Source organism: Callospermophilus lateralis, chromosome 11 (genome assembly GCF_048772815.1).
Source record: "Callospermophilus lateralis isolate mCalLat2 chromosome 11, mCalLat2.hap1, whole genome shotgun sequence".
Lineage (NCBI taxonomy): Eukaryota > Metazoa > Chordata > Mammalia > Rodentia > Sciuridae > Callospermophilus > Callospermophilus lateralis.
The window spans coordinates 101,003,001-101,017,422 of NC_135315.1; the positions used below are offsets into that span (position 1 = coordinate 101,003,001).

General features: G+C 45.9%; 1 pseudogene; it reads right to left on the reverse strand.

Annotated features, from left to right (window-relative positions):
* Positions 1–3,153: 3,153 nt before the first annotated feature.
* The window catches only part of LOC143410725 (adenylate cyclase type 10-like), a 28,756-nt pseudogene continuing 17,487 nt past the window's right edge, over positions 3,154–14,422 (reverse strand).

A 14,422-nucleotide genomic window follows, 5' to 3' on the forward strand; every position in this document is an offset into this window, starting at 1 on the left:
GTCTTCCCTGTATAGGGATAGTCTACTCATAGTTCCCATTTTTTCATTCTTCTGCTTTTTTAAAGTCATGTAAATAAAAACTAAGGACCTTCTAGGGACTGATATAGCACTATATAATATGACTATAATCCCTTCTTTCCACATTTTGACCTCATCCTCTGTAACTCTTGCCCCTAGCTCTGTCAACTACAGCCACATTGGCCCTTTTTGCTATCCCTGTAGTACATTCACATTCTTCTTCAAACATTTGTACTTTGAGTTTGTTCTGCCTCTGGTATTTTTGCTCCACTGTATCTGCCTGATTCCTTTGCCTTCTTCATGTGTGTGTATGTGTGTGTTCATTCTCAGTGAGATCCACTTTAACTAACTTAATAAAATCAAAACTGCACACACCTTTCTCTGTCACTCTTGAGTAAATTATATATGCCTTTTCCCAAATCACGCACAAATTCATGACTGTATTGATTGGCTTTGCTGATACAAAATTCAGTCTGATGGCACACAGTTTCCCTAGGATAACTGAATGGAGCTATTGACAATATCTTAGAACATCGGCATATTCTAATTTGGAAGTAAAGTCTGATTTTTTAGAAATTGGTGGATGCATTTCACAACTCAGTTATGTTCTATTAGAATGAATTCATGTACTTATTTTTCATGGGTATATATTATTTGTTGAAACTCAGATATTTTCTTTACTTGTGTTGTTTTCTTATTACTGAGTTTTGAGGATTTTTTTTTTTGTATTTCTATCGTATGGTAACTTTAATTTTTCCAGGTTTGTCTTTCTATTCTCTTAATGGTCTCACAAAGTAAATTCCTTTATTTTGAAACAGTTTTATTTTCATTTTCATTTAGTTGAATATATTTTTGGTTTTTCTTTTCTTCTTTAATTCTTCTTATTTAGAAGTGTGTTACGTAGGTTCAAAATACTTGGGTATTTTCTAATGATTTTTCTGTTGTATTTTGATAACACAATTCCTGAGAATATTGGTTGTATGATTTGGATTTTTTAAAAATCTATTGGAACTTGCTTTATGATCCCAAATATAGTCTCTATTCTTAAATATCATCTACTTAAATTTTTATTTTTTTAGAACATTGTTGATTTGTTTGCAAACAAGTATGAACAATGAAGGCTTACTTTTAAGCTTAGAGTTGCCTTTAGCTACTGTTCGTTTTACTTCACTGCTGTGGTATTGTCTTCTGAGTACTGGCCCAGTCTTCTACCCAGGACTCTACTACCTGACAGCCTATGTCTGCATTCTGATGGGGATGGGCAGAACTGTGACCTGTTCCTGAACAAAGCCTTGAGGCTCTCGGAAACACAGGGGAACATGCTGGAGAAATGCTAGCTGAACATGAGCAAGGTGTGGACCCCTGCTCGCTGGCTGCAGGGGGCTGCTCTTAGGAAGACCCACAGTTTTTCCAAAGAGAGATGCAGGGGCCAGCACTCCTGAGTGGTGTAAGCAGACTGGTGAACTCAGTTCCACCTGGGTTCCCCTTTTAAATGTGAATTCTCAGGTCCACAGATTCTACTAAATAGACAGGTGGGGCCAGGTGATTTTTTTTTTGAGGCAGCATTTTGACATGTTGCTGAGGTTGGCATAGGTGTGTACCACCATGCTCACCTTTTCCAGGTGACTCTTATTCCCACTAAATGTGAGATGCATTGGCCTAGGACACAACTGTTGAAAAACTCTCCAGTCAAAACAGAAAAAATTAGAATGACATTTGGACTATTATTGAACTTCAACCCACTTGGCAAGTGAATTTGACTTTGAACATTAATTAGCAAGGGTAATTAATTTGGAGATTTTGAGTTCTCCCAAGTAATTTTATAATAAGAAGGCATTTTGATTCAAATTTAAGCTGCTCTGATTTGTGACATTTTATATAAGAATGTCTCCATATTGTCACTGACTCTCATCTCAAGACCTCTAGTGGACAATGTGGCTGCATGTAGTTGAAGGTGGGTGGGAAATAGACAGGAAGACTTTGAGCTGAGGGGTGGGTGGCTTTGGAATTTAAGGAATGTTTGGCTGTGACCCATCTTGGAGGCTTGCAGTTCATCAGGCACAGGTGTGGCCATCACTGGAGGTTTGCTTGGTCAAAGGCTTAGCAAGCTGATGGGACTGAGCCTAGGGTCCTGGGGAGTGGGCTACCAGAGAGTCTTGTTTTCTCCCATCTCCTTCCACATGATGGCCTCCACAGGTGAAGCCCCAGGTTACGCCTGCTTCCTCACTCCTCCAGCAAGAAGTGCTGCAGTTGGCTGGTGGTCTGGGGAAAGAATGAGGCAAGTGCACGGGGTCCCTGTCTCTATCCTTTGTCTTGAGAGCCAGGGCAGCAGTCCCGGGCATGGTGTGCATCTTCTCTGCACAGGGGGAAGAGGCCTGCAGGTCCCAGGACTGCCCGCTGCTGAGGGTGCATGGAGTCCTACGGCCATATCCTGCAGTCCCGGCTTCTTCAACGTGGTTTCTGTCTGCTCTGATATGGGTGGGTTCAGGTGGGCAAGCACCACTCATGACTGGTTTGGAGGCTCCACCCTCCTCAGAAGCAGTGTGGCCGCCCCTCGTTCCCCTTGGGGGCCTGGTTCCAAGACCCCTCTCCCCACAGACAGGACCTGTGGATGCTCAAGTACCTTACAGCAAATGGCCAGGATTTGCACATAATGTAGGCACCCTGTCCCGAAGACTTAAATTCACCTCCAGAGGACTTAGGAGACCTAACCCAGTGTGATGCATGTAAATATGGTTTTACTGTATTGTTTAGGGGAAAATGATAAGAAAATGTACATGTTCAGTACAGATGCAATCCCACCACTATCCCCCAATCCAGGTCTCTGTCTGGGTTCAGTTGAATCCACAGACAAGAACCAGGGACACAGAGGCCGTCGGGCCATGCCCTTTCTGGTTTCTCCAGCAAAGTGTGTGTAGCAACTGCTCACTGCAGGACACCTGAGACTGCCACTTCCCTGTCCTTGGTTGAGGTGATGAAATAGACAACCCCTCCCTGTCTCCGGGTGGATACTCTGTGACACCCTCCAGCCAACTCGGGTATAAGTTAAACAGGTTTTTGCTTTTTTCTGGAAATACTCCCTGGAGCTCTTCCAGGAGACGTTTCCCCTTAGAAACTTAGTGACATCTAAGACACTTACCAGATAGCAACACAGGAGTAAAGTCCCAGGAGGATTCCACTCTGGAACTTGAAATTTCTGTTGTTTTCATTTTGGCATATGAACTCCACACATTCTTCAAATGTTCTATAGGTAAAGCCTAAAAGAGAAAGCAGCAGGAGAGCGTGGCGGGTAGGTGGGGGTGCTTGTCCTGCTGGCAAGGACAACTGTCTCCACAGACACTGTGGAGACAGTTGTTTCTGATTGCTATGAGCCAGAGGGTCCTGTGAACTTCAAGAACAACAGTCCTACACCCGCTGTGTTGCTGAGTCCCTGCTATCATGGAATGTTGTAGGTTCACAACGCAATTCCACAGCAGAGACCAGGCAAGAGCAGATTCTAAACCAACCTTTCCTGGCCTGAGCACAAAGAGGACCTTAGTGTGGCCTCTCCCCAACCTTCCCAGCCAGGCTTCCAGACTGGCAGCAATATGTGCAGCCCTTTCTAAAATGCATGTGTGGAGAACAGCCCCCCGCTGATCCTGCTGGTGAACTGTGCACCAAGGGCTGCCCACTTGCAGTCAACACAAGGTCTTCAGGTTCACCAACAGCTGTTGGTGCCTGCCACTCTCATCATTAGCAACCCAGTCCTTTAATCTAAAGCACAAAGTCTTTAAGAATACCCTAGTAAACATGAAGCCCTCCCAGCACAATGTGCATGGCCAGATAGGCCTGTCAGCTTCAGGGTAAACTGAGCTGAGAGTGTAACTGACAGCTTAGGCCAAGGCTTCCTCCAGACTGGATTCTCCTTCTTGCTGTTCCTCAACAATCCTGCCACCTGCCAGACTGCTCGTCAGCACAGCCACCAACCTCTCCATCCCTGTCATATCCATGCAGGCTGAAAACTTGCAGTCTCAAGGCCTCAGCCCTGGGGCTGCCTCACCACACAGTACAGGGGCCACACCCACCTTCTCTTCAATTCCAGAGCTGCACTTACCAGAATACAGCATGATGTCCAAGCAGACAAAATAGAAAAATGCCTTGCTGAAGATGTGCTCTTCCACCACAGAAAGGTCCCACAGCCACCCAGCATCTGGAGCAGCTGCTTGTATCTGTGGAACAGAGAAGGCAGTAGGATCACCAAGTGGTGGATGGGGAGAAGTGAGCCCTGGTCTAGTCCTGGTCCTGCCCAGTAAAACAAAACCAAACAAACCTTAAACCCAAATTGCCATCTGTTTTGTTTTGTTTTCCAATCTGTTTTTTATAGATTCTTCTTTTTCAAATATACATTTTTTATTTATAGATGGACACAATAACTTTCTTTCTTTATTTATTATTTAATTTATTTGTTTTTCTATTTATTTATTTATTTGGGGGTGCTAGGGATCCAACCCAGGGCCTTGTGCATGCAAGGCAAGCACTCTACCAACTGACTATAGGCCCAGCCCTATTTATTTATCTTTTTGTGGTGCTGACAATCAAACCCAGGCCTCACACACACTAGGCGAGTGCTCTACCACTGAACCTCAGCCCCAGCCTATTTTTTCATAGATTTTGAGACCAGGGTGACCATAGTCAGGCCAAACTGGCCTTCAGTCCTGGTTTCTATTGTCTGGGCATTTTCCTTCCTATGAGACATTTCCCTTTCCTGCCACCTGTCAGGGCTTGGAGTCCTGATTCCAAAATAGGGATGATCAGTCTCATGGCCAGAGCAACCAAATTAGAGATGATGCTTATGAATAAATTCTGTTAAACAGATGTATCCAAAGGCAAAAGAAGAACACTAACTGTCCCATTTATTGGGAACTGGACTCCCTGTCCTGCCCTATGGACCAGGATAAAAATGAGCCCTGAACATTCAGCAATATGACTGACTTTGGAAAATAAATAGGTTTCAAGATAAATATCTGCTTTTCAGGAAGAGCGATTTACAAAGTCTGCAGAGGACCAGATAGTGTTTATTGGGATTCCGAAGCAGTGACCACAACTTATGGGCTCGAGAGCCTGGGAAGAAAACAATTCCGGTGTTTGGGGGCATTATTTGTGTCTTCATTTCCCTTCTCACCCACCAGCCCTTACCTAACTCGATGGCCAGGTCCAGGTGGCCCATTATGTATTTGATGTGGGTCAGTCGACCAGCCACGAGGGCCACGATCTCAATGCCTTCGCCCTTCAGCGGGAGGTTCACGATGTGCTCTATGGCCATCAACTCATACTTGAACCACATGCCCTGGCAGCCAGCCAGCTGGTGGTAGAGTGAATAGTCCAGGTAATCATTAATGATCTGAAATGGCATCAGGGCAGGGGAGAGGAGAAAGCCTAAGGTGGTCCCCAGACCCAAGACCAGGCACATCACCTGGCACCTGCCATTGAACCATGGGTTATCAAGCCTGGGAATAAAGCTGGTCACAGGCCAAAGCCATGGGTTTCCCGAAATCAAACTGAGTTTCTACCACCTATTTGCTGGGGCATCCAAGGCAAGCCCCATGGCCCCTCTTGCCTACATCCCTTAAACAAAAGGCAAATGTTTAATTTTTGTGAAACATAAAAGCAATAGCAAATCTAAGTAAATGATTGCACAACAGAAAACCTGAAAAGGTCTTTTAAAAGAGAATCACCTGTTAAGCTTCTCCCTTTTGCCCTCATTCTCTGGGTATATTGTGCACATTTCCAGAGGTAACCTGTGTGAACCTGCGCCAGAATAAAGGCTGAAGCAGTGTCAGAATCTAGTATCTTCTGTGAATCCAGACATTAAGCTATTTGCCAAATTTTAATACAACGTCGTTGTATTTTGTTTGTTTGTTTGGGGAAACAGAATTCTTTTAAAAAATAAAAATGTTGCCAGGTGCAGTGGCGCACCTGGAATCCCAGCAGCTCAGGAGGCTGAAGCAGGAGGACCCCAAGTTCAAAGCCAGCCTTAGCAACTTAGGAGACTGTAAACAACTTAGTGAGATCCCTCTCCAAAAAAAAAAATAAAATAAAATGGGCTGGTTTGTGGCTCAGTGGTAGAGTGTCCCTGGGTTCAATCCCTGGTACCAAAAGAAAGGAAAAAAAAGAATGTTAATATGTAATGAGTTTATTACTTTTATTTTAAAGTATTTTTTTATTTTTTTATTTTTTTATTTTTATTTATTTTATTTTATTTTATTTTTTCCATCTTTCATACATTCGATTCAAGTGAGTTATGCACTTCCATTTTTACCCCAAATACAAATTGCAGAATCACATATTAAAGTATTTTTGAATTGTGGCAATTTTTGTTTTATGATAATATCAACAGATACAACTCATAGAGAAAAGCCACTTGGAATCCTTGATCATTTCTAAGAGTGTGAAGTTGGAGAAGGGCAGGGCACTCCCGGCCAGAGCTTCTCCAACCCTCTCCTGACTTGGAGTCTCCTCTCCTGCGACTGAGAGCAGCTAGGAAAGCGCCCTACCTGGAAGCCGTTCTGCGTCTCCAGCGCGGAGTTCACCTGCATTACAGCCGCCAGGTAGCCATAGAACTTGTAGTGGAAAAAGTAATTGGAGCTGTAGATCCGCCACAGCAGGGAGAAGCAGGCGGTCTGCCGGTAAAGCTGGGCCAGCCTCCCCTTCCTGTGCAGTGGAGGGGGCAGGGCATGGGCAAGGGGGTGAGGCCGAGGCTTGGAGCAGGCTCCCGAGGGGCCCCGTGGGCAGCCCGGTCTGGGTGGGCGCTCGCTGGATAAGGGACATGCGCGTTGTTCATCACTTTTGGGTCTGGAATGACCACCCTTCTAGCTGAGGAAGGAACGACAAACCCCAGCTCTGGACCAGCCACACAGGCTCCCAGGCTATTGCCTCCACCGCACCCCGCGGCCGGGAGCCAGGGCTCTGCTCCACGGAGCCCAAGGACGCTCAGGACACCCTCGTTCCAGCAGTGGGACGCAGAGGGCCAAGGCTGCAACTCCCATGGGTCTCACCATTCACTAGAACGGTGTGGGGGGGGAGAGGGGTAGAGATGCGGGGTAGAGATGGGAGATTCTGGGTCCTTTCCTTTTGACAGGGATGGACGACAGGGCAGGATCCCTCTACCGCTAACGCGGGGCACTCGTCAGTAATGAGGAGCGGTGGCCGGGACCCAGGGTCCTGTCTGCCCTGTCGCCTGGTGGGTGTGGCAAGGTAACAGCGACCACAGCTCCTTCTTCCCAATGCTTCTCTACTTTTTCTCCTTGTACAGGTATTTCTTATTCCTTTTATTAAACATGGTTGCCAACTTGGGTCATTAAGTTTAGCCAACGAAAATACAGGATCCCAGTACGTTTGAGTTTTGTTAGAATGCCTACGCTCTGAGTAGCTCATGTCACACACACTGTCATCAGAGACTCCAGCACAGCTGCCCACCTCTGCCCTGAGGCCTCTCAGAGATCCCTGTTAAGCTCCTGCCCTCCCCTCTGCCTCCAGGAGCCCACCTCCATCTCTGTAAAGGAGCTGGCTCATCTCATTGCCACCCAGGGAACCCCACATCTAAGGGCCACTCTGGAAGCTGGGAAAGCAGCTCTTGGTGAGATTAAAAGAGCTGGAGCAACCCGCCATGCTGCATCTTAGGCATAAGGTACAAGAATAGCACTAGGGTCTCTCTCAAAATGGAAGAGAAGTCCTCTGTAGGCTCTTCAGGCCACCACCCAGTGACAGCCTCCTTGTATGAACTGCCAACAGGTGGAAGACGCTGGACACTCTTATTATTATGGAAGTTGTCAGACCTGTACTTGGCAACAAGAGTATAATGAGCTACCTGCGCTCAATACCCAGCTTCCACAATGGTCAATCTTCCTGCCTCACCCATCTTTCCACCCACTCTCTCTCTCCCCCATTATCATGTTTTATAATGCAAAATTTCCACCCACTGAAATGCACAAATCTTTTATTTTTAAGAGTTTAAAATTATAGTGCATTTTGCTTTCTGTGGACTGTGTTCAGAATTACTTATAGTTTTCTTTTTTTTTAATTTGTTCTTTTTAGTTATGGCTGTGGAGTGTATTTTCACATATCATACATACATGGAGTATAACTTCCCATTCTTGTGGTTGAACATGTTCTGTATTCATATATGAACATGGGGAAGTGATGTCCCATTCATTCCACTGTCTTTCTCATTCCCATTCCCCCTCCCGTCCCCTTCTCCTGCCTGTCCAATTGGGTTCTCCACCCACCCCCACCCCCATTGCAAGTCACCATCTGCATATCAGAGAAAACACTTTTTGGCTTTTTGTTGTTTGGGATTGGCTTATTTCACTTAGCATAATAGTCTCTAGTTTCATCCATTTACCATCAAATGCCATAATTTCATTCTTTGTGGATAAAATTGTGTACATTTTCTTTATCCATTCATCTGCTGAAGGACACTTAGGTTGGCTCTATAGTTTGGCTATTGTGAATTGAGCCATTGATATGGCCATGTCACTATAGTATGCTAATGTTAAGTCCTTTCAGTATATGCCAAGGAGTGGGATATCTGTGTCAAATGGTGGAAAATGGAAATTCCAAGTTTTCTGAGGAATTGCCAAACTAGTTTCCAGAGTGGTTGCACCAATTTTCAGTCCCACCACCAATATATGAATGAACCTTTTTCCCCACATTCTCACCGATATTTATTGTTACTCATGATATTTATTGTTATTCTTGATAATTGCCATTCTGACATGAGTCAGATGAAATCTCAGAGTAGTTTTAATTTGCATTTCTCTAATTGCTGGTGATTTTGAACATTTTTTTCATATATTTGTTGACCAATCCTATTTCTTCTTCTGTGAAGTGTCTGTTCAGTTCCTTAGCCCAATAATTGATTGTGTTATTTTTGTTTTATTTTGTTTTGTTTTGTTTTTTTGATGTTAAGTTTTTTGAGTTCTTCATATATCCTAGAGATTAATGATCTAGTTGAGGTGTAGGTGGCAAAGATTTCTCTCTCATTCTGAAGGCTCTCTCTTTATGTTTTTGATTGTTTCCTTTGTTGTGAAGAAGCTCTTTAGTTTGATACCATCCCATTTATTGATTCTTGATTTTACTTCTTGTGCTTTAGGAGTTTTATTGAGGAATTTGGTTCCTAAGCAGACATGATGGAAAGTTGGGCCTATGTTTTCTTCTAGTAGGCACAGGGTCTCTGTTCCAGTTCCTAGGTCCTTGATCCACTTTGAGTTTTGTGCAGCGTGAGAGATAGGGGTCTAACTTAATTTTATTATGTATGAATTTCTAGTTTTCCCAGCATCATTTGTTGAAGAGGCTATCTTTTCTCCAATGCATGTTTATGGTGCCTCTGCCTAGTATGAATAACTCTGTTTATGTGGGTTTGTTTCTGTGTCTTCTATTCCTGTTCCATGGGTCTTCATGTCTGTTTGGGTGCCATGCTGTTTTTGTTACTGTAGCTCTATAGTATAATTTAAGGTCCGGTATTGTGATGCCTCCTGCTTCACTTTTCTTGCTGATTGTTTTGGCTATTCTGGGTCTCTTAATTTTCCAAATAAATTTCACGAGTACCTTTTCTATTTCTGTGAAGAATGTCATCAGAACCTTAATATGAATTACATTAAATCTGTATAGCACTTTTGGTAATATGGTCATTTTGACAATATTACCTCTGCCTATCCAAGAACATGGAGCTCTTTCCATCTTCTAAGATTTTTTTCAATTTCTTTCTTTAGAGTTCTGTATTTTTCATTGTGGAGGTCTTATGTTTCTTTTATTAGATTGATTCCCAAAAGTATTTTTGAGGCTATTTTGAATGAGATAGTTTTCCTAATTTCTCTTTCAGTTTATTCATTACTGATGTATAGGAATGTCATTGATTTATGGGTGTTAATTTTGTATCCTGCAGCTTTGCTGAATTCATTTATGAGTTCTAGAAGTTTTCTAGTGGAGACATGAGGAATCATGTCTTCAGCAAACAGGGATAGTTTTAGTTCTTTTCCTATTCCCATCCCTTTAATTTCTCTCTCCTGCCTAATTGCTCTGGCTAGAGTTTCCAGGACTCTGTTGAGTAGAAGTGGTGAAGGAGGGCAGCCCTGTCTTGTTCCAGTTTTAGAGGGAGCAAAAGCACAAATCTTACCAGTACAATTTGACCATGGCACCCCGTGTCCTCATCGGACTACCTGGATGGGCAGTAGTTTGCTCTTTGGCAGATGTCCCTAGGTTGGGACAATGCCCAGAGCCTCAGTAATGAATGGAAGTGGGCTTGAGACTGAGATTCTTGGCTGGCTGGTGCTGGTTTCAACAGTGTGGCCTGGTGGTGAGAGGTTACAGCAGAGGAGGCCACTGGAGCTCGCTCTGCAGAGGGACCCTCATACTTTTGTCATCTAAACTCCCTCTGCAAAAGCTGCCTGTGAGGTGCTGTGGGACCCAGCCCTGGTCTAGAAGCCCCTCCTAGACGCTCTTCCTCCCACTAGTTAGAGCTAAACAGGGGTCCTGGCGCCCCCTAGAGGCCGGGGCTTGGGGGCTGACCTGTGTGGTGTGGGGTCTGCCTTGCGGTCCCCCAGCTCCCCCTTACCCTGGAGGGGAGCTGTCCGAGCCTTGCTGGTTCAGGTAATGGAAGTGTCTGTTCTTCTCCACATGGGTTTGGAGGAACAGGGAGATCATGTTGTAGGGGAACACGTGGTTGAAGAGCTTCAGCGCCTTCCTCAACATCTTCATGGCAAGCACCATCTGGCCCATGTTAAAACAGACCTGGAGGCAGCCAGAGGGAAGAGGAGAAACCAGGAGTCTGGGTGGGCCTGAAGGTTCCAGCCACAGATGGCGGGATGCTTACAACACAGCTCCTCTGTGGCCCGGAAACAAACCTCCTGTGGGGTGGGGTGCATGGGGTGTGTAAATTGTAACTGCTGGCTGGATAACTGCGTGAAGGAAGCTGCAGCCTAGGTTTAGCATTTGGCGTCTTGCTCGTGTATCATGAGCTCACGTTCATTCCTAGAGGTTGTTGAAAGGGTTCACTGAGCTGTCGGCCCTGGACAGCGAGCTTGTGCGGTAAGCGACAGTGAGGGCTGGGGGCTCGGGGCTCAGGCGGGACTCTGGTGTGGGTGGCAGGAGGACTTGGGAAGCTCAAAGGTGACTTCTGCCAATGACCACTGAGTCATGCCTCCAGTGGCTTCTTACCTGGCCTTTGAGACTGTAAAATGTGGCAGACTCAAAAGTCCTTCTCCAGGACTTTTTCTGCCTGAGAATTTTCAGCAGCTTCTCTCCCTCGTTCAAGTACATGTATGCCTGCAACCAGCACAGAGAGAGTGGCCCTGAGCCAGTGGGACAGACCCCTGAAGGGACACAAGCCCCCCCACAACCCCCGCAGTATGTGGCGGAGGAGAGGAGGCAGGCACCACTATGGGCCTCTCCTGTCCCCAGCCCCACTGAGGACAATGACTGGCAAGCAAGCTCCAGGCAGCAGCTGCTGGGCAGAGCTCCCTGTCGCATGCTCCTGGTTGCAGGATCCCTCAGCCAAGAGGACCCACTAGCAGTCCCGACTTTCCTCCTGATGCTGCAAGTTTTAACTGCCCCCACTGCCTCTTCCGAGGCCATCTCTGGGAGGCAGCAGAGGAAGGTGAGCCCAAGCAGCTCTCCTCACTTATCGCGAGCCTCCAGGGCGTGAGCAAACACCAAGATAAGATCAGACCTGAAGAGGAGCACGGGGGAGGCGGCACAGCCAGCCTCCTGCAGCCAAGGGAGGCCAGGAGGCACGTGAGGAGGCAGCTGCAGTCCAGCCAGCCAGCCAGGTTCTCCTTGGCAGGGTGCACTGGGACCTTGCACCCGGCCCCTGCTGTCAGTCACTGTCTTCCTCCTCAGTCACCACTCCGTGTGGAGTGACAGGGGAACCCACAGGCTTCAGTGAGTTGGTCTCTGAGGCTACCTAAACCTCTGCTTCCTGGAACCCACTGGCCACCTCCTCACTGCCACCCCAGCTACATGCCTGAAATACATACGAGACTTCCATGTTTAAACACTCGAAGGGCTGATAGACATTCTTAATGGTTTAGTTTTTAAAATTGTATATGAATCCAAGGTATGAATGTTGATTGGACTGCTGTGATGGACAGCAACTTTAAAACAGACTAGACCAGCACTGTGGCCAAGGACTGGGGACACAGCTGCTCAGGTGTGTGGAGCTTCTGCAGCTGCTGGAGGCAGATGAAGCAAGGCCCAGAGAGACCTTTCCTCAAATTCCTTCAGGGAAGGTTAGTCGGCTAGCAGCTCCAGGAGGCCCTAAGGTCAGACAGGTGGAGAAACACTAGGTTCCTCAGCCCAGCCTGCCTGCCCTGCCCCATCCTCCTGAGGCCTACAGGTGTCTCAGCATATCAGAGCACCTGGAATGTCTGCAGTAAAAAACCTTCTCAGCCAAGCCCAGCTCAACCCAAGTTGCTTAGCAGTGGATCATTTCAATGTCATTCTAGGGTCACATTGCCCTGGAGCCTTATTTATAATTATCCTGGAGACACATTCTTTTGTGCTTTGGGGCCTAAAGCTATATGTGATGATTTTAGCACAAATTGCATCAAGAAAAAGTGGAGGAGACCTTTTTTAAAAAATATTTTTTAACATATTGTTTAGTTGTCAAAGGATATTTGTTTTATTTATTTATGTGGTGCTGAGAATCGGACTCAGGGCCTCACACATGCTAGGTAAGTGCTCTGCCACTGAGCCACAACCCCAGCCTGAGGAGGCCTTTTTGGAGATGAGATTAAAACCAGATTTGCACCGTCAGAAGACCTCTAGGTATTTCATGCTCGAAGGCATTCTGGTACCAGAGGGTGAACGTCACTGAGGATATTACTGAGGAAGGCTGTGCTGGACCACAGCTCTGATACCCAGAGTCCTCGCTGTATCAAGCTGGGAATAGGGCCACTTACCTCCCACACAGGGAGACAGGCCATGCCAGACTCAAAGGGAGCAGCGTACTGATCGATGTTTGATCCTGGTTGCAATTTGTTCCAACTCTCTTTTCTCAATTGAACACTGCCTCTGAGCAAGGTGGTTTTCAGAGGAAAGGGGCAATGGCAGGAATCAGGAACATGGTGAGATAAAAAAGCCTCTGGGAGCTTCCCAGAGCAGCTTACCATGTAGTTATCACCCAGGATGAGATAAGCGGCAGTAATTTCCAGGAAGTAATATAAGGCTTTGTTGTTTTCTCCCAGAGCCACAAAATGCTGGGCCAGAGGCAGGATGACGATCTCCAGTACCTCCCCACACTGGCAGGACTCCAGGGGGAGTCGATTTGGAGTCAAGGTCCGGCTGGCCTCAAATTTGATATTTTCCTGCCTCAGCCTCTCAGTTCTTTGTAATTACAACCATGCACCCACCACATCTAGCTTAGCATGCTCTTTTTATTTATTTATTTATTTATTTATTTATTTTTTGCAGGGAGTGGGGGTAACCGGAGATTGAATCCAGGTGTGCTCAACCACTGAGCCACATCCCCAGCCCTATTTTGTATTTTATTTAGAGACAGGTCTCTCTGAGTTGCTTAGTGGCTTGCTTTTGCTGAGGCTGGCTTTGATTCACAATCTTTCTGTCTCAGACTCCCGAAACACTGGGATGTCAGGCATGCACAACCTCTCCTGGCTAGTGTACTCCTTTGATATAAAAATATCTTTAAAAACTAACAAGAACAAGGCAGTTAAACCTACTATAGATACTACTGACCAAAATCATCACACATAGCCTGGACATTTTCCCATTGTATCTCAGAGGCCAAAAGGACTGACCAGATGAAAGAGTCTAACAGCGAATTTACTGATAATGATTTATATTCTTATCTCCTAAATGGTTACATATAGCTGTACTTGAGATTTTCAGGAAGTAACTCAGGTCTCTTAGGAACCTCTGATTTAGCTAAGTTGATCTCTTCTTTAGCTGGAAAATAAACAAAGGAGTTGTGGGTATAATTGTAATGCTCCCTGTAGCAGAGGGGTATGGTCTCTAGATGAGACACAATATCTTTATTTTATTTATTTTTGTGTGGTGCTCAAAGACTCTGGTTCCCTTCTGGCCACAGAGGGCTGCTGCCCAGTCAGGAGCCACATCCCCCAGCCCTGCTGCACCATGAGAAGCCTTGAGAATACTTTTTACACAGAAGATGTCACCTCTGGGCTGAGAGGGGTTATGTGTATGCTCTACTCTCTCCTTACATAGGAAAGCAACCAACTCTGAGGACCTAAGGGACAGCAACCCAGGAGCAGTCTGAGTGCCAGACTAACTGCAGCCAGGCCACTTGTTAAGCTTTACCAGGTTATCACAGGAGCAGGACATAAACCATCCCTCCATTTCAGGAAGCCTCTGAGATTTCCTATTGGTCATAGTTGACCACGGTACCCTAACT